This window comes from Bufo bufo, chromosome 1 (genome assembly GCF_905171765.1).
Source record: "Bufo bufo chromosome 1, aBufBuf1.1, whole genome shotgun sequence".
Lineage (NCBI taxonomy): Eukaryota > Metazoa > Chordata > Amphibia > Anura > Bufonidae > Bufo > Bufo bufo.
This window is the reverse complement of record NC_053389.1, coordinates 407,486,069-407,504,753: the sequence shown is the minus strand read 5'-3', so window position 1 is coordinate 407,504,753 and position 18,685 is coordinate 407,486,069. Positions and strand designations below refer to the sequence as shown.

Below are 18,685 nucleotides of genomic sequence, written 5' to 3'. Positions count from 1 at the left end.
TAGCATATCAATAAAAGTTCGTTTTTTAGACAAACGGCTGCACACAAAGGTATTCTAATAGCATTGTTTGGTAGAGCAGACACTAGCGGATCGCTAGTGTCTGACAGCTAATTATGTCAAAACGAAGTGGTAGAAACCCTTTAAGTCTTCTTTAGCTTCTAGCTCATACTTATGAAGCGGAAGAAGATGCAACCTGTGGTGCAAGTCCTTAAGTTCTTTTTCTCTTCCCTGGTCATAAGACTGTTTATTCATTTGGGTGAGCTGTATAATAGTCCGTAAGATGCAAACACTGGGCCTCCCGCTCTGCTTTGTCCTGGGATGCTATACTAATATAATGACCACGAATAAAGGCTTTATAAGTACACCAAAATGGAGCAATGCCCGTATCTCCCCGATCATTAAAAGAGAAGTACTTTTCGAGTCGTCCTTGACTGGGGTATATATTTGGAAGAATGTAAAATCCTTCCATTAATTCTCCAAGGTATAGTGGGAGGAGGGTTATATTGCTCCGAGATCATAACGGAGATAGGGGCATGGTCCGACCATTCTATGTGACCTATCATGCAGGATGTCATCCTTCGATAGGTGGTATAGTCTGTCAGGAATAGGTATATTCTAGAATACGTTTTATGAGCAGAGGAAAAGAAACCAAAATCCCTTTCGGTGGAGTGTTTCAACCTCCATACATCTAATAATCCTTCTTTTTGCGTTAGGCAAAATACCTTAGAGGGGAGAGTAGTTTTAGAGATGCCGAGGAATCTAGTTCAGGCCACCTAAGTGAGTTGAAATCCCCTATATAAAGAAGTGACCCCTTCCTGACTGTCCCCACCCTCTCAAAGTCTCTTGAAAAATCTAAGTTGATTCTTATTGGGAGCATATACAGCTACTAGAGTGTATACCACGTTATGAAGTTCACAGATTAAGATCACATATCTGCCCCCTTCATCTGTGCAAGAGTCTATTAGCTTGAATGCTATAGTATCCCGTATTGCTAAAGACTCCTCTCTTTTTTGAATCCGCAGTTGCTAAAATTATAACAGCAAAACGCTTATGTTTGAGTCTGTGAAGGTCGCCTGCAAGCAAATGTCTCTTGTACACAAAGGATGTCGGATTTAGTTTTAATGGCCTCCCGCCATAACTGAGATCTCTTGAATGGGCTATTTTAACCTTTAGCATTAATTCAAGTAAATGTAAGTACATTATAATGTACCAGTAAGACCGCTAGTTGGAGACCTCCACTCACCCAAATCACTGGCGACCTACACGATTTCAGGCACCAGGGATTTTTAAGTTGCAGTGAAATGTTTTCTCCGGCTACAAAAAAGGAATAAGAACAAACAACAAATACATAAACATTAAACTGTAGATCAAAAAACGTGGGTCTCATCTCAAGGAACACGTAACGCCTATATCAGATGGAAAGTGGCGTTATTAGGGGGAAATACAAAAAGTCCCAGATTCGGCTATACAGGCCTAAGACGATGAAGGATTATTCCCTAAGGGAAAAAAATGAAAGCTTATTTGCTCATGATCATGTTCAGTCATTTGGAGAACTCTGCCTGACTGTGGTCCATTCTTCTTTCAAGTGCGTTGGAGAGGCAGGTTTTGATGGTGTCACAGATCCATGAGGTACAGATAAGTTCCATTTAGAGATCAATTGTAGAGCTTCTGATGGAGTGGACGCCACCAGCTTGCCTCCTTCTCTGGATATCAACAATTAAGCTGGAAAGCCCCATCTATATGGAATTCTGTGCTGTCTCTGGATTTTTATAGCTTTCTGGAATTCCCGAAGTCTACTGAGAGTGGCTGCAGACAAGTCGGTGTAGAGAGAAACGTAGCAAAATCTTTCTGGTACTACCGGATTGTTGCGAGCAGCAGCCATAAGGTGTTCTTTAATATGATAGAAAGTAATGCGCGCTATTACATCCCTAGGGATGTCTGCTGGCAATCTTTTAGGTTTTGGTATTCTTTGAGCCCCATCAATGAAGAGCTCAGTTGGAGATGCAGTAGGTAACAAAACCGTAAAAAGTCTGTCAAGAATTCGTGCAGTTGGTCAGGTTTCACCGCTTCCGGAATCGTATATTGCGACGAAACCTGTCTTCCAAGTCTATCACTTTTGCGTGGAGGGCCGCCAACTCCTCATCTTTTTTATTGGTAGTGTCCACCAGCTCGTTATGAGCTTTAGCAAATTCAGACATTTTATTCTCTAAATGGGATGTGCAATTTCCCACTTCTGAGATTTCCTTATGCGAAGGTGTTAACATAGTATGAAAGTCCGCTTGCAAAGAGGACCTCAAGTCACTCATTAGTGCTTTAAGGAACGATTCTGTAACTGGTCTATCTGTGTCAGGGTTATTAATATTAGAATAATGCTGTGGGTACATTGCATTTGAACATTTACCATATCTTTGATCCAGTGGCACTGCTTGTACTAGGGGTCTCCCATCAGTTGTAAAGAGCTGCCCTGGAGAGGACTCATGGCTGACATGTGGTGTTGCCACACTCTCCCCCTACATGGTATTAAGAAAATGCGTCCCTGAGCTGTTGGGGGAGGAAGCAGGGTACTGCAGCAAGGGCCCCTGTGTAGGGGACGCATGTGGCTGGGTGCCTACAGCAGAGCCTGCTACATGTGCTGCCTCCTCTTGCCTTCGCAGCATGCCACCATCTTGTGAAGTGCTTGTTGCTTGTTGCCCGTGGCCGCTTTTCTCAGAGTCCTCGTCATGACCGGGTGAGTCAGTACTTGCTTGTCTAGGTGCAGGCAGTTTTTGAGTGGGGATGATGCGCTTTGAGCCGCCGTCTCAGAGCTGTAGCGCCGGAGCCGTGCTAAGACTGAGCTCACTCCATGCTCTGCTGGCCATGCCCCTCGATTTAAGCAGTTTTTTTTACCTCACAAATGTGTATTCGTAAACGCTTTTTGAAAGAATCTTGTTTTGAAACAAAAGCTCTTTGTGAGGATTCTGTACCAAAAACTTGAAACCTTGCTTTGCATAGGAGCTGTAGACTCATTTACTGTATAGTGTGAAAGGTATTATTTTTTTTTGCATTTGTAGAGCGTTTGAAAATTGGGTGTAAAAGTGAATAGATCCTTTAAGGGGTTGCTAGGGTCTCAAAAGCTCTGGGACCCAAGCCCCAATGAATATGACCCAATTCTCTAAGTCGACCCACCCCCGCACTCCCCATTTTACTGTGTTTGCTATACAGCAGCATATACCTGTCACATCCAGAGCCTCCCAGGTGATGTTTCCTCTGATGTACATCTTCTCTGTCATCTTCTCCATTCGGCCCAGACAACATTTTTCAGCCATGTCTCATCTCTGCAGAGTTTGACACACAGATATCTTAGCTTACTCGCATTTCTATCATCATCCCCCAACCTGGAGTCCCAACAGTGTTATCCTGCTGCTCGCTGTGCCCCCTAATACCCCTAAATACTATCCTGAAGAAAAATGCCCCCCCCCAGTAGAAATAAGAATGCCTAATGTCCCCTTGATTTAAAATGCCCCTACAGTGCCCCCAGTATTTATACTGCCTCCTACTGTTATAATGCTCGCCCTGAAGTTCCCCCAGTATTTATAATGCTCCTATATTCCTCCCTTTAGTGCCCTCAGAAATTGATTTCTCAGCCCTTCCACCATATAGTCCCATGTAAATAGCAATACTATTTCCCTCCCTTCGACGTAGAGTTCCATGTAATTAACATGACACCATCTCTCCAGTCCTCTCCAATATACAGTTCCATGTAAATAACATCTATCTCTATCTACATCCTCTTTGAAAGGATTTGGACCTTTCTGGACCTCTACGACCACCTTGGTTTGATGTCACTGACGTCAGGAGAGATATTTCTCAGCTAGCAATAACATGACACACACAGGCAGGGGCGTAGCTAGAAATGCATGCCCCCCCCCCCCCCCCAGTGCCATCCACAGATTCCCCCCTCCCCTAAACAGTGCCATCCACAGATCCCCCCCCCCCCCCCCCCCTCATAACAGTGCCATCCACAGATCCCCCCCCCTCATAACAGTGCCATCCACAAATCCCCCCCTAAACAGTGCCATCCACAGATCCCCCTCCACGCTGCTCACAGCAGTATATTTATAAACTAATCAGTAACTACTTTAACTTTAATCATTGCTCATTGCTGAGCTCTTTACTTGGATTTTTTTGATATCTTACTCTGTCTTAGCTCCTCCGGTAACAGCAGGCAGTACGGGGGGCGGCGCTCACTCACTGACGTCACGCACCTGCGCCGCCTAGTGGGAGGAGCAGGCGCGTGACGTCAGTGAGTGAGCGCCGCCCCCCGCACTGCCTGCTGTTACCGGAGGAGCCTACAGAGTAAGATATCCAAAAAATCCAAGTAAAGAGCTCAGCAATGAGCAATTATTAAAGTTAAAGTAGTTACTGATTAGTTTATAAATATACTGCTGTGAGCGGCGTGGCCCTGTATATTCTAACCCCCAGGCAAGCGTCCCTGTCACCATGGGAACGCCTGGGGGTTAGAATATACTATCGGATCTTCTGAGTTCTCAGTGGCCTGGCTCGAACGTCCGCATCCACTGTGTAGGCCCTGCGTGCACCCTGCTCCAGTCCTGACTCCTCCCCAGCCAGGCCCGAGCCTCGGACCGCCCGCGTCCCGTCCACTACACTAGTCTAGTGTAGAGGGCGGGCGGTCCGCGGCTCGGGCCTGGCTGCCTGTGTGTAGTGTGTGTGGAAATTAAAAAAATAAATAAAAAATCAACAGAAGTCGGCACGGACGGGCCCCATAGCCACTGCTATGGTTGCTATGGCGATCCCTACGCCACTGCACATAGGTATCACTGAGAAATACTCTAACTTTATTATGCTATAGCTTGGTCTTATATAGGCAGTAGAAAAGTTTGGTTTAACGCTGTTGTTATGCAATCATAAAATATAAACATTGTTGCTCATACACATACTACCGAAACATCCTTATATGGTATGTGTACGTGCAGTAAGCAGAAAGAATAGGTTTTAATCAGTCACATATAAGAATGTATGCAGTTGGGCCGAATGACCCTGAATAAGGCAAGGACGTTTGTACTAGTTCTGGGGGATTCCCAGAATCTGTCCTGGGACAGATAAGCGAAACTTAACTCACAGCGGGGGAACTTGAAACAGTGCGTGGGTGAGATGTTATAACAATTCTTTACATATTTAGAGCAGACAAGATGGATTCACATTTCTCTTCAATCCCCTCTTAGAACCAAATTTCTTAGATAATATGGTTCTTACCCTTGCCCTTTTCCCTGTATACCGCCAGATATTTTCTATATCCTTCAGGTGAGTTGTCTTCAGGATTAGGCAGCAGGGTCTCATAAAATGACATATTTGATACTTCTTTCATTATCAGTTTCCGTACACATGGTATGATACATGTTGCAACTAATGCTATTACTATAATAACTATCAGGATAATGATTCCCAACTGTACAAGTGCCTGTTTCCAGGTAGTGAACCAGCCAAAATACTGATCCCAAGGGTTATCGATACCTGAGTTTCTTTTGAGCTCGATTGATAAATCCTCGAGTTTCTTTATTGCCAGTGTGACCTTACCATTAGGGCTGGTGTTGTTGGGTATGAACGTGCAGCAGGATGAGGGGTCTGTCAATATCTTACAGACACCACCTCTTTCTGCAAGTATCATATCGAGTACCATGCGGTTTTGAAATGTCATAATGGAATCTGCCTGTAACTGTTCTGCTACACCCTGTAACGCATCCCCGGTGTAGTTTACAAACCTTTGTTGATTATAGTAAATATAGTTGATCCAGTCTACATTTTTGTTTATTGTTATGTGGGGAATTATGGATTCAAATCCTGCTGCCACCTGACCTCTGGCCTTGAATTCATCAGGGACCCCTCTTGGGACCCCGATTGCAACAATATACACGTGTGGGTCGAAGCTACCTTTTGGGAGGGCGCGACGGTTGCGTATATGTGTGTTGGTGTCTTTTTCATTTTCAGTGAAGATGTGTATGTTCATGATGGCTTTAGCAAGGGCACATTCACCTTTCAAGGAACCCTCTAGTCTAGATCTTATCTTTCCATCCCCACAGATCCAATATACATCTCCAATCGAGTATACTTGATTCTGTGTGAGGGAAGTATCTGTTTCACTGTAAGTTGCACAGTATCCTTCAGTGAACTTACCCAGGGATCTACCTTGATCTCCCCCTCTGTGGCAGGTATAGTTACCAGGATAGATATGTATACCTGCACCAGGGCAGGGAGTTTTTTTGAGGAGTGGATATTTTTGCTTCCATTCTTCACATGCAGACTGGTTACTAGATGAATTTGAGAATAATTGCAAAAAACATTCCTTAACACTAGAAGGCAATAATAAGGGCACGGTACCTAGGTGAGGCTTAGCGGTCCCACATATATAACAATTACTTTTATTTACTGAAGCTGCACTATACTTCATCCCTTCTAACCATAGGTTGGCATCAGAGAACCCAGTTTCTGCTGCCAGGGTATCCTCATAGGTAGGGTCAGAAATAGCCAGTATGTTTCCTAGGGACTGTATATGGGTTTTTAGAGGGTATGGTTGTTTCTGAGTGTATGTCCATTCTGAGGATTGACACATATCTCTTATTTCAAAGTGTTTGGTGACTATTGAAATCTCTGCCCCCCCCCCCCCATGTTGTGAAAGTACCATCCCAGCACGTAATCTCCTTCATCACCTTTGTTGGGGTTTTCTATGTTTATAATTATTTTCATCTCAGACACCATCTTAGCCTATATCCTACAGGGTGGGCATGCCCTAACATCTATGTGACAGTCCCCTCCGTTGATAATTGTCATTCTATTAATCAAGGATTTACGATTCTTATCCTTTCGATTAAGGGCATTCTGTGGTTTATACCCCCAGTCTTCTCCTGTATTCCATCCTACTGACCCCCAGTATGCGCATCTATTACCCCAATAAGGGTCAGTAATGCAGATATAAGCCTGTCCTTTCTTATAGTGGTTGCCGCATCTCGTGGAAGGACTGCACTTCATTATGCTGCATAAACAGAAGGAGTAAGTTGCAACGTGAGTACTGGAGGAATTGTACCAGAAGGTAGTGATTCCACCTTTCTGAGTTATAGCAACTTCAGCTTTGTTATCCTCCGGCAGAGTCATTAGGATCATCAGTAATCCCACAGTCCAAGTGGACTGTCTGTGCCATCTTCCAGAATTGAGGGAGTGCATCCTGGTGGAGGTCAGAGCTGTCTGCTCCCGTTAGTACCTCACCTTGTCCTTTTTCGAGGTCAGGACTGTCTGCCCCCGTTATTACCTCCTTTTGGGGTGCCTCCTTTACCAGATTCACTCTGGTGGCGTCGACCCAGGTAGGTGCTTCTTCTGTAAGTACAGCTGTGCGGGTCACGGCTACCACTGTAGTCGGTGGTCCGTAGGTGAAGTCTCCTGCGAATTTTTCTTTCTTTAATTTCTTTATCAGCACAATATCTCCCACTTGGAATGGGTGAGTTGGTTCCTGTGGAAGACAAGGAGACTTACAAGCAACTTTTTCCTCAATTTCACTTAGGGCTTTAATCAATCTTTTTACATTGGTGTTTGGGTTGTTCCTCAAACATGTGATACACCTTCCCACATAATCTGACACTAACTGTTTAATGCCTATAAGGCTACTTTCACACTAGCGTTCGGGTGTCCGCTTGTGAGCTCCGTTTGAAGGGGCTCACAAGCGGCCCCGAACGCATCCGTACTGCCCCAATGCATTCTCAGTGGAGGCGGATCCGCTCAGAATGCATCAGTCTGGCAGCGATCAGCCTCTGCTCCACTCAGCAAGCGGACACCTGAACGCTGCTTGCAGCGTTCGGGTGTCCGCCTGGCCGTGCGGAGGCAAGCGGATCCGTCCAGACTTACAATGTAAGTCAATGGGGACGGATCTGTTTGAAGATGACAGAATATGGCTCAATCTTCAAACGGATCCGCCCCCATTGACTTTCAATGTAAAGTCTGGACGGATCCGTTCAGGCTACTTTCAGACTTAGAATTTTTTTTTAAACTATAATGCAGACGGATCCGTTCTGAATGGATACAAACGTCTGCATTATAGGAGCGGATCCGTCTGTGCAGACATCAGACGGCCCCGCTCTGAACGGTAGTGTGAAAGTAGCCTAATATAGAAGTTCTTTGCTAGCAGCATGTGTGTTGTTTGAATGCTGTTGTGTCCTACTCCATGAAAATGTGCAATGAACAGAGGGGAGCTGTGCTGTGGTATGCATGGTTTCCCCTCTTTGCAGATTAATCCTGTCCTAGGATTCTTCTGCAAGATTGGATAACACCAATCTGCCATTTCATCATCAGTAACCGAGGACTGGAGATCCACAAGCATCTGAGTTAACTCAAGTGAAGGAGGTACTAAATTCACCATTTGCAATGTGGCCGGGGCCATCAGTGCAGCCTTCTTGGCCTCCGCGTCTGCCAGCGCATTGACTTGGGACACATGATCTTTACCACCAGTATGCGCCCTGCAGTGGACAATTGCAATCTGTGAGGGAAATATTATGGCTTCTAAAAGTTGCATCCTGCACCAGGTGAGTTGACGACCCTCAAAGGAAAAAGCAAAAAGGAGTCTGGTCTGCTTGTTAACCGGGATAGAGAAGAAAGCATTTTTCAGATCTATCACACTGAAACAGACAGCATCTGCAGGGATCGTTGAAAGCAACTGAGAAATGTCTCGGCTGTCTGTTTGCTCACGGTTTTGGCTTCTGAACTTTTGTAACTATGTGTGGGGGTCTGTATCTTCCTGATCTCAAAGCATCCCGCTGCCTCCTTCTCATATGTGTTTCTCAAAGTCTTGTATTTTGTCTGAGGTCCATGAGAAAACGCGCTGCTTTACAGTCAGCATGAGACTGGGAAGGAGAACTAGGCTGTCACTATTTGCAGTCTGCAGTCCCTATGTTGGGAGGGGGAAACTCACACTTAGATTTTCCTTCACCCACAGTAAGAAAATTCACCAAATGACAGAGTGATAATATTACAGTGAGATATGTTCTTACACTTACCACCAGAACAATAGCTATCACACAAACAGATGCATCTTAACACTCTATGTATCTTATACTCTAAATATAGGTATGCGTCAAACCAAAAACTGTTCTCTTACATGTACCCCTGGTACTAAAAAATCTCTGTCGACAGTTGGATAAAGTAAATAGATCTTCCTGAGATCCTATGGTGTGTCCCTGACACAAAACAACTTACGGATAGATCTCCCTGAGATCCTTTGCCGTGCGTGGCACTCCAAGTGCCGGCCTCATTCATGAAAGTACTCCAAGTGCTTATTATAAACTCTGAGTCTATTTTTAAGGCTTTACAATGTATCCCGAATACATAATAAAAATAAAAAAAACACACGGGTAGAGATGTGGCCAGTGCCCTCGGACCGGGCAGTGGACAAAAGGGATGTCTCTCTTACCGGACACGAGGATGGCCTTCTCTATCCCGGACGGAGCCCCCAAACTGAAAGGATTTGGACCTTTCTGGACCTCTACGACCACCTTGGTTTGATGTCACTGACGTCAGGAGAGATATTTCTCAGCTAGCAAGAACATGACACACACAAACACAGGTATCACTGAGAAATACTCTAACTTTATTATGCTATTGCTTTGCCTTATATAGGCAGTAGAAAAGTTTGCATAACAACAGCGTTAAACCAATCATAAAGATACACATTGTTGCTCATACACATACTACCGGAACATCCTTATATGGTATGTGCACGTGCAGTAAGCAGAAAGAATAGGTTTTAATTAGTCACATATAAGAATGGACGCAGTTGTGCCGAATGACCCTGAATAAGGCAAGAACGTTTGTACTAGTTCTGGGGGATTCCCAGAATCTTTCCTGGGACAGATAAGCAAACCTAACTCCCAGTGGGGGAACTAGAAACAGTGTGTGGGTGAGATGTTATAACAATTCTTTACATATTTATGGTAAACAAGATGGATTCACATTTCTCTTCACTCCTCACAAATACAGTCCCATGTAAATAACATCACTTCCTCTCACAGCTGCCTTCAACATAGTCCCATCACCCTGCCAACATTTAGTCCCATGTAAATAACATCCCTCCCTTCAGCCCTTCATCCCCCAGTTAAATAACCAAAACTCCCAGCAGCATTACTCTGCCTCTCAAGCTGAGAATCTACTCCTTTACTTACCTTTTTTGATAGAAGACTTCACCACACCTTTTTCCCTAGACTTCTCTTCACTGCCGAGCGCAATCCTCTTCTGGACTGGTCACATGATGGTGACATCACAGGTCCTCAACCACTGCCTTCATCACTGATCACATGGACAGTGATGTATTCACAGGTCCTTCAGCTCTTCTAGTGCATTAGATTCAATACAGCCTGGCCACCTGGCAGGCAGTACATTCGGGGCTTGGGACAAAACATCAGGGGCCCAGGCCCCGAATTTTTTGGCCTAGCAACGCCCCTGAGGGGTTGTCTGATTGCTAGGGTATGCCCCTATTGTCATATAGGGAACGGAGCCCCGCAAAGTAGTGGCTGGAGGACTCTGGTCTGGCCACCACCAAGCTCTCTCCCTATAGAAGTGAATGGGAGTGCACCGACATGACCGGCCACCGCTCCCATTCACTTCTATGGGCCCATCGGAAAAAGCAGAGAAATGAATGTAGGGTGGCTGCGTAAGCACAGTGCGTCCTCCACCACTTTCGGGGCTCCGTTCTCAATATAGGTACGGGTCCCAACTGTGGGATCTCCACCTCAGACAATGGGAGCATATCCTAGCCATATGTCCCCATTGTTTGAGATGAGACAACCCCTTTAAGGATTATTCCACATATGTGGAACTATTAAGCCTCATGCACACGTCCGTGGAACACGGACCGTGAGATACGGGCCTGGATTCCTGCTGAGTGCAGGAGCGCACGGCGTCATTGGTTGCTATTACTGTACAGCAGCGGGCGCACGGCGTTATAGCAACTAATGACGCCGTGCGCTCCTGCACTCGGCAGGAATCCAGCCCGGTATCTCACAGTCCGTGTTCCACGGACGTGTGCATGAGGCTTTAGATTGTGGTGGTCCTACCTCCTGGTACCCCTACCTAAAATAAGATCATGGACTCTACCCAAAGGACTCCCCCAAAATGAACAGGCCTGTGTCTCTTTATAAATGTGGTGCATCTTACTCCAGCTCATCTGAAGAGAACGTCTGTCTGTTTTTCTTGTATAATTGTATTCCACATAACAGTTTTGGAACCTCTTGCTATTTTTCTCTTAATCCTACTAGAAATGAATAAATTAACATACAGTGGGACTATATCCCATCAGTACTACCAGTGGCAGACTGTGTAGGGACACACCCTTTTGGCAGGGAAATGGTAGCACCCAGTTGTCAACGTATTTATAAATTTATAGTTGGAACAACATGCAGTTATAAGGATGGATGCTCCAAAATTCTTATTGCATGGGGGATACAAGTAGTTATAAGCCGAGACGTGTTAGTTGGTGACAGGTCTTCCACCCGTTTTGTCTAACTTGACCTAGGTAACAATAGCGCAAATTGCTCTGTAGTCAAGGTCTTAAAAGGATTGTATAGCCTTCAGGACTTTAACAGACCCTACAGCATGTTGTACCTGTTGAAAAAGTAATACTCGCCACTCTGTTCAGAGGTCTTCCAGTCCCCATCCTGAATGGGTGTGGTCATGTGCACCGCTGCAACCAATGACTGGCTTAAGTGGTGACCTGTCCCCAAGCAGCAGGTCACTACTGGGTCACACGCCACTTGTAGACACATCTCTGCTGAAGCCAGTCATTGACCCCATTTCTCTGGAGGTTTACAGGCCAGGGACTGTGAGACTGCTGACCAGAGCCAGAGAGTGGACGGGAGCAGGTGAGTCAGGGTTTATCAATCGGCTGGTGACGGCCCATGCAGCTTTATATCTACTTCCTTATTTGTGTTCGGATGGCTGGACCATGGTACAAAACAAGCACTTCATACCATTGGTGTCACCCCTATCTCCTCATAGATTGCAAGCTCTTGAGAGCAGGGCCTTCATTCCTCTTGTTTTAATTGTTGACTTGTCTATTGCTATGTAATGTATGATTGTTTGTACATGAACACTCTGATTGTAAAGCCCTGCGGAATATAATTCTGTGCTAATAAAAATAATCTATCAATGCAGCTGTTTTAATGTATCTGTGTGTTTGTAATGAAAGGGTTAATGTTGGCAATCTGTAAAGCTGCTTGAGGCTGAGGCAGCGGTAATGTTGATCGATCATCTGCAGGCCTTGCTGCAACATAGAAAGAAAGTCTCAGTATGTGATGTTCTGTGAGCATTTATCTTGCGTTCCCTCTCCATGTCAGATGACGGTATGATCACAGTCTCTCCCCTGACTGATATTTTTGAAAACACTGACAATATTGGCTTGCAGCGCTCTAGATTAATGCTGTGTCCTTTAACACAGTTTGTTCCCTACGGGAACAATAGATCTTTTGAAACATTGGGTGTACTCCTGGTTTTCATTTATCTCTGCTGCTGAGTCTGTTGTATATTAGCAGAAGAAAAAAAATTAGGTTTTGGTGGAAATTTATCATCCCCCCCCCTAATGCCAATTTTTATGGCATAAAAACTTTGTAAACCCTATGTTTGCAAGTGGTGTCTCTACGCAACCCAGTTTACCCAGTGGCTTTATCATCTTTTATGCCAGTTTTCTGATGTAAAAGGTGACTGAAATCAACCGTTGACAGTTGAAGAATAGCCATGATTATCTGGTGACAATTGTACTTGTCAAGGGGTGGGATATATTAGGCAACAAGCGTTCTTAAAAGGGGTTTTCCAAAAGTTTTTTTTTTTTTGTACTGATGACCTGTCCTCTGGATAGATCATAAGTATCTGATCGGTGGGAGTTCAACACCCTGAGCCTCCGCCAATCAGCTGTTTGAGAAGGCACCGGAGCTGGCAATAATACCGCAGCTTTCTCCAGCTTTGCGTAGGCCATGTGATGTCACATTCATCAGTACACATAGCCTAGGCGCAGCTCAGCACCATTAAAGTGAATGGGACTGGGCTGCGATCAAATGGACAGTGCTGTGCCTGGTGATCTGAGAGAAGGTTGCAGCACTACTGTGTCTTCTCAAACAGCAGATCGGCAGGGGTCCCAGGTTTCAGACCCCCATCAATCAGACACTATTGACTTATCCTGAGGATAGATCATCAGTAAAAAAAAATAATAATAATAATAATCTGAGCGAGGGTCAGGTTGTGATGGCTAGGAAAAGTGGTCCATAGAAGGATAACTAGTGAACGTATGACATAGGCAACCATAGTCACCTGCAGAGAGAAGGCTATCCTGTCTGGTCCAGTCCTAAAGAAGAGCTAATGTAGCACAATTTGCTGGACATGGTGTCTCTCATCTTCCTCTTAACAATACTCCATAGGTTCTCTATGGGGTTTAGCTCAGTCGAGTTTGCTGGCCAATCAAGAACAGCAATACTGTGGTTATTATACCAGGTAGTACCTTTGGCAGTGTGGGCAGGTGCCAAGTCCGGCTGAAAAATGAAATCAGCATCTCCATAAAGCTTGTCAGCAGAGGGAAGCATGAAGTGCCCTAAAATTTCCTGGTAGATGGCTGTAATGACTTTGGACTTGATATAGCACAGTGGACCAACACCAGCAGGTGACATGGCTGCCCAAACCATCATTGACTGTAGAAACTTCACAATGGAACTCGAGCAACTTGGATTGTGTGCCTCTCCACTCTTCCTCCAGACTCTGGGACCTTGATTTCTAAATTAAATGCAGTATTTAATTTAATCTGAAAACAGGACTTTGGACCACTGAGCAAATGTCCAGTCCTGTTTCTCCTTACCCTAGGTAAGACGCCTCTGACGTTGTCTCTGGGTTATGAGTGGCTTGACACAAGGAATGTGACAGTTGTAGACCCTGTCCTGGATATGTCTGTGTGTGGTGGCACTTGAAGCACTGATTCCAGCCGCAGTCCACTCCTTGTGAGTCTCACCTAAATTCTTGAATGGCCTTTTCTTGACCATTCTTTTAAGGCTGTGGTTATCCCTGTTGCTTGTGCACCTTTTTCTACCACACTTTTTTTTTTTTCTTCCACTCAACTTTCCATTAGGCTGGGTTCACACCGGAGCGTTCTGAAAGGAGCGCTCTGTATGCGCGATTGTGCGGGCGTTTACAATCGCGCATACAGAGACAAGCAAACACACATTGTTGCGCGTTCCCGAAAGTCTATGTACGGGAACGCGCGACAAACGCCCGAAAAAACGCTCATGTACTTGTTTGAGCGTCGGGTGTTTTACAGCGCGATCGTACGCGCTGTAAAACGCCCAGGTGAGAATCATTCCCATAGGGAAGCTCTGGTTTCTCCTTGTTGAGCGTTTTACAGCGCGTAGGAACGCGCTGTAAAACGCTCAGGTGTGAACTGAGCCTAAAGGCTACTTTCACACTCGCGTTTTGTGCGGATCGGTCATAGACGGATCCGTTCAGATAATACCAACGCCTGCATCCGTTCAGAACGGATCATTTTGTATTCTCTTTAACATAGCCAAGACGGATCCGTCTTGAACACCATTGAAAGTCAATGGAGGACAGATCCGTTTTTTATTGTGCCAGATTGTGTCAGTGAAAACGGATCCGTCCCCATTGACTTAGATTGTGTGTCAGGACGGATCTGTTTGGCTCAGTTTCATCAGACGAATGCTGCAAGGAGTGTTTTGGTGTCCGTCTCCAAAGCGGAATGGAGACTGAACTGATGCAAACTGATACATTCTGAGAGGATCCTTTTCCATTCAGAATGCATTAGAATGCAAACTGATTTGTTTTGGACCGCTTGTGAGAGCCCTGAACGGATCTCAAATGGAAAGCCAAAACGCCAGTGTGAAAGTTGCCTTAGTATGTTCGGATACAGAACCCACTGAGCAGCCAGCTTCTTTAGCAATTAACTTTTGTGGCTTACCCTCCTTGTGGAGGGTGTCATTGACTGTCTTCTGGACAACTGTCAAGTCAGCAGTCTTCCCCATGATTGTGTAGCCTACTGACTAAGGGACCATTTAAAGGCTTGGGAAACCTTTTGCAGAGTCTACAATATTGGACTTTTTCACAATATTCAAATTTTCTGAGATACTGACCTTATGGGTTTTCATTAGCTGTAATCCATAATCATCAACATTAAATGAAATCACTCTGTGTATAATGAATATATATAATATGAGCTCACTTGAATTGAATAACTGAAATAAATTACCTTTTACAATGATCTAGTTTATTGAGATGCACCTGCATGTTCATCAAAACTGGACCATGAATCTGTCGTTCTGTCCTCGTCGTACCCATTGTGGTTCCTTTGTGATAAATACCCTAATTGACTTGCAATAAAATGCACAAGCAAACAAAGCAGGAAAAAAGATCCTTTCTTTTTGCCAGAAGTTATTTTGCATGATTTCTATGTGACTTGGCACTTATTTAGCTGTGGATTTCCTGCAGATTTCGCACTATTCTGTGAAGAGATTTGCAGCATATGGCACTGCATGTCCCGTTATGCACAGGTGAATACTGACCAAATACTGAAGTGGGGATATCTATAGTGATATGTTTAATGCAGCATATTTTTCAGTATTGATCAACATACTTTTATATTAATACTTTTTCTTTGTGTAATCTGGCAATGGGTGGCAAAGGGTGCTGAGGATTGTTGTGCCTTCCCTGTCACCTAGTCTGATAATCCACTCTCAGAATTTGTATGCCTGGATCCAAATAATCCCTGTCACGGTGTACTGTACACAGTAATCTTAAGTGTTGCTTTACAAATCGTCTTGTGTCTTTCAGATTTGCTTGGTATTAAAGAGAATGTGTCACTCTGAACATGGATCCCCATTTGCAGGAAGCATGTTATACAGTAGGAGGAGATGAACAGACTGATAGATAATTTTGTGGGTAGAGATTTTTCATTCATTTACTTAACTGCTGTTTTTGGGCTTAGGAGTACTGTGGGCGGTCCGATCATTGATGGATAGCTATTTGTATGAAAAGACATACTGGGAAGGCTGTCATTCACTGAGTAGGTTAGCTCTGTGGACTCCTAAGACAGAAAAAAACAGTGATTTAAATGAATACAGTACAAGTTATATAAAAGAGTTAGACAGCGCCATATCTTGCCTCTGGCAGCAGGGCACAGAAGCCTATGGTTCCCGTCCCCAATGTTCACTCTGGTAAGCCTCAGGCCAATAGGCCTAAAGCCTATGAGGCAGTACAAGAGTGTAGGCGACAGTAATCAATGCGATCTCCTGCGTCAGGTCTTAGGCATTTTTTATTTTGTTTTTCTTCCCTTAACTACTAGCTGCAGTACAGAGGGGAGGGCATTATAAATAAAGGGGGCTCTGCTGGAGGAAATTGTAGTAATATAGGAGGCACTGCTGGAGACAGTTGAAAGAGGTGCACTACTTGTGGACAATAAACATATTAGAGGTACTACAGGGGACCAATTATAAATATTGGGAACATTGAATACTGGGGGCATTATAGTAATACAGGGGGCACTGCTGGGGGACATTATAATACAGGGGGCACTACTGGGGCAGTTCAGAAAAGGGGCATTATAAATACAGGGGGCGCAGTTTGGGGACATTAAATATACTGGGTGCAGTACAGGTAAGCAGATATAAATATTAGGGGCATTAAATACCGGTGGCACGATTGGGGGCATATAATATACTGTGGGGGCTTTGTTATTGGGTACAATATGGAGGACAACGCTATCAATAGGCACTCTTGGAGAGTATCATCACTATTGGAGGCACGATTAGTAAGGGCACATTGGGACAGAATTATTACTATTGGTGGGATTTTGGGGTGCACTTTGGGGACAATCTGTATGGAAATGTTATTTTTTGTATTTTATAGTATTTTGGGGCATTGGGGAGCACTGTGGGCACAGTATTGGGGGAAACGGGAGACATAACTGCATGTAAGAAGTTTGTAATGTCCAATTCAGCTATTTAGCAATAGGGCTGTGGGGGAGGGGTTGGATTGAGAATTTGGCACAGGGATGGGGGCAACATTTCAGTTTTCACCTCAAGCAGAAGAAAAGCTAGAACCTGCCCAGGCTACAACTGCGTCGTAGGGACACAGATACAGTTGTGGACAGACAGGGAACTGCTGCTGGAAATAGGGATTCCTAGCTGGCTGTCGTGATTAGGGCCCCCAGACATAACATTGTTATATGGAACCTTCTCCCATAAACTAATATTTCAATCTGCTCAGCTCCTTCTGCTCTATAACATGTAATCTGCGTGTTGTATTGTATGTAAAGCATTACTGACTCACTTTAGAGACTATCAATACCTTCAGCAGTATTTAAAAAAAAAAAAAAAATTATTTTATTGTATTTTACGTTTTGGGCTATCAATTTTTCACTAGGTCTTTATGAAAAAATGTTTAAGTTTTAGTCTTAAAGGGGCTCTGCACTTTGTTTTAAACTGATGATCTATCCTCTGGATAGATCATCAGCATCTGATCGGCGGGGGTCTGACACCCGGGACCCCCGCCGATCAGCTGTTTGAGAAGGCAGCGGCGCTCCAGGAGCCTTCTCATTGTTTACCGCTGGCCCAGTGACGTCACGACGAATATCAACTTGCCTGGGCAGGGCTAAGCTCTGTTCACTTGAATGGAGCTTAGCCCCGCCCAGGCCAGTGATACTAGTCATGGCGTAACTGGGCCAGCGGTAAACAGTGAATAGGCCGCGGCGCAGCAGGAGCGCCGCTGCCTTCTCAAATAGCTGATCGGCGGGGGTCCCAGGTGTCAGACCACCGCCGATCAGATGCTGATGATCTATCTAGAAGATAGATCATTAGTTTAAACAAAGTGCAGAACCCCTTTAATGCAGAGCATATTGGTTTGTTTCCTACTGAACCTGTCAAGTTACTGCTCTAAAGGCTCAATGTATAGCAGTTATCTACTGGTAACTCCTGACAGCTCATAAATGCTCATTATAGCTAAATTCTTATCAAACTTATAAGGATTTTGCTTAAATGAGTGGTTATGAGCTGTCAGGAGTTCAGGGAAAGGGGCTGTGAACGAGACATTAGAGCAGCAACCAGGTTCAGTATAAAGCTGAAACCAAGATTCTGTGCATTTAGGCGAAAACCTAAAAAATATAAAAAATTAGAAAAAATGTTCAGCTCCAAATGATTAAAATACAATCATGAAACAAATTGCCCAAAGGTGTTCATAGCCTTTTAACCTCTTAAGGACCCCGCCATTTTTCACCTTAAAGGCGTTATCCGAGTTATGGGAAAAAATTTTTTTTTATAAAACTCAGAAGGACATATATATACATTAGTTAAGCTTGATTTCTTAAAAGAACAACCCATACTTACACCTTTGCATGGTTCTGTTATTATTGCTTTGTTTACATGCTACAGCAAAGCAGTATTTGTGGGTGTGAATAATCTGACCTTCCCCGCCCCTGCTCTGCACATCCTAACTTTGCATTAAAAAAAACACATGATAATCACCTAACTCACACAGGCAGAAGATCTTCCTGTCACATTGCTATATGACGGCTATATGTACAGTGGATATAAAGTCTACACACCCCTGTTAAAATGTCAGGTTTCTGTGCTGTAAAAGAATTAGACAAAGATAAATCATTTCAGAACATTTT

General features: G+C 44.4%; 1 protein-coding gene across 2 annotated transcripts in view; it reads left to right on the top strand.

The window, feature by feature from the left end:
• PPP2R2B (protein phosphatase 2 regulatory subunit Bbeta) overlaps positions 1 to 18,685 on the top strand; it is a 421,403-nt gene that overhangs the window by 100,622 nt on the left and 302,096 nt on the right. The window contains exon 1 of one of the 2 annotated variants that reach the window (XM_040406236.1): positions 15,856 to 15,953. The exons of the other annotated variant lie outside the window; for it this stretch is intronic. The gene's annotated coding sequence lies outside the window, so the exon portion shown is untranslated. Of the gene's footprint in view, positions 1 to 15,855; positions 15,954 to 18,685 lie in introns of those variants that run through there. 2 annotated transcript variants of the gene reach the window in all.